Here is a 2,312-nt window from a genome sequence, read left to right on the forward strand (position 1 = left end):
AAGACAACTATCATATGATCTCCCTGATATGAGGAAGTGGAAATGCAACATGGGGGGGTTAAGGGGTTAGGAGAAGAATAAATGAAACAAGATGGGATTGGGAGGGAGACAAACCATAAGTGACTCTTAATCTCACAAAACAAACTGAGGGTTGCTGGCGGGAGGGGGGTTGGGAGAAGAGGGGTGGGGTTATGGACATCGGGGAGGGTTTGTGCTATGGGGAGTGCTGTGAAGTGTGTAAACCAGGTGATTCACAGACCTGTACCCCTGGGGATAAAAATATATGTTTATAAAAAATAAAAAAAATTATATCCATCTTTTATAAAAGAAAAAAAAATAAGCGGGTGTTGGCTTTTAGTTGTGATGTTTTCATATAGATCCCTATTCTTCGACTCCTTTAAAATATTTAATCTGAGAAAGATCAAAATTCCAAACAACATGTAAATTTAATTAAATTTTTAAAAATTACATCTCATTTAGATTTTCCATGTAATTTGGAATGGAATCTTTCTGTTCTGTATGTGTACTAATTAGCTAAAGAAAAGAGGAATTAGAAACATCATTTCCTAAAGCGTGTCTCACAGATCAATCACCTGAGAAAAATGTTATACTTCATCATCTTCTGTGAGTCACAGTCACTTTAGAACAAGAAAAGGTTTTAGAAAATGTTAACTTTTTAACTCTGAAATTTTCAAAGTTTTTCACCATGAATAAATTTCCATGAAATAATTTAAACATCTTAGGCATGGTTGTTCCCATGAAATACTACTTTGTGGCCATGTCAAAAAAATGCATAGAAATATCAGTGATAACATCTAGATAGAGGTTAATTAATATCTAAACTCTTTACCATATGAGAGAGAGAAAATAATTGTCAAAAAATAAAATGACTTGGCTAAGCTGAGAAGCAGAATCAGGAAAAAAGATTTTGATTCTCGTCCCCACTCCAGTGCCAGAGGAGAAAAGTGGGTAGTATATACTGGCTTAAAAAGATACTGAAAATCACTATATGTATTTTGCATTCATTTGATCAATTGTTAATTTGTACATGTGTGTTATTAATGAGTACTTACTCAGACATGATCCTTATGCATTCTGTACTTGTTGAAAATGCTTTTAGACAACAAAAAAGTAAAAAAAATGTAATTTAATAAAATATTGAATAATGAAGATAACTTGATACAGGCTCTTAAAAATCTTTGATTGCTTAGAATAAACATGATGGCATCCTCATATTAAATATTTAATAAATGTTGACTAAGTCACTACATGGATTTTGACCCCATGCTACCTTAATACTTTATCATTTAACTCAATAATATATACCTCAATAACCCACAAATTCTTAAAATAAGGCTGATAGCTTCAAAGTCTGACTTTGGATTCTTGCTCCTATCTGGGGAGATAACTTTCTGAAATTTAATTTTATGTTTTTTAATATAGGGATAATGATCTCTCCCTTACAGTTTGTAATGAAGCTTAAATGAAGTAATGTATATGAAACACTTGGCTTATGGTACAGAAATGGTGTCTATTATCAAAATAATGAAATTTCAGGACTAAAATACTTTTACTACAATCTAATTCAGTCCTTCCATTTTACAGTCGTAGAAACTATCTTAAAAAGCCAGCGGTGTGTGCGCGCACCCTCTCCCTCCTCCCCGGTCGCCGCCTCCTTCTTTTGAGGCTCCTGGTGCTGCCTTGTGCTCCTTGGGTGCGGACCTGGTACCTCTTTTGTGAAGTGGCATCTGGGAAGACTTCAGCGCTCACCATGGCCTACGAAACGACCAAGGAAGGAGTCAAGACCGAGAACTACGATCGTATTAATTTGAAGCTTGCGGCGCAGGATGGTTCTGTGGTGCACTTGAAGATTAAGAGGCATACACACTTAGTAAACTAATGAAAGCCTATCGTGAGTGAGAGGGTTTGTCAATGAGGCAGATCAGATTCGGATTTGCTGGGCAGCCAGTCAATGAAACAGAGACACCTGCACCGTTGGAAATGGAGCGTGGAGATACAGTTGCTGTGTTCCAGCAGCAGACAGGAGGTGTCTACTAAAAAGGGAACCTGTTATTTGACTCCAGAACTTGTTGTTCCTCCAGACGGAGAAGATATTCTCAATTAGAAAGCCACAATTTGATTCCACCACATCCTGACTACTACAGTATAGTTTTCTCTATTCTTTCATTTTCCCCTTCCGCATTCCTTTATTGTACATAAAGTAACTGGGTATGTGCACAAGCATATTGCATTTTTTTAACTAAATGGCCAATGGTATCTTTTGATCGACATCAAATGAAGATGGGATGGGG

At 36.5% G+C, this 2,312-nt stretch overlaps 1 pseudogene; it reads left to right on the top strand.

Annotated features, from left to right (window-relative positions):
• Nucleotides 1-1,771: 1,771 nt before the first annotated feature.
• Nucleotides 1,772-2,058, top strand: LOC111147116 (annotated as a pseudogene).
• Nucleotides 2,059-2,312: the final 254 nt, after the last annotated feature.

The sequence above is a fragment of the Enhydra lutris genome, unplaced genomic scaffold, assembly GCF_002288905.1.
Source record: "Enhydra lutris kenyoni isolate GAN:26980312 unplaced genomic scaffold, ASM228890v2 scaffoldscaffold15, whole genome shotgun sequence".
Taxonomy (NCBI): Eukaryota; Metazoa; Chordata; class Mammalia; order Carnivora; family Mustelidae; genus Enhydra; species Enhydra lutris.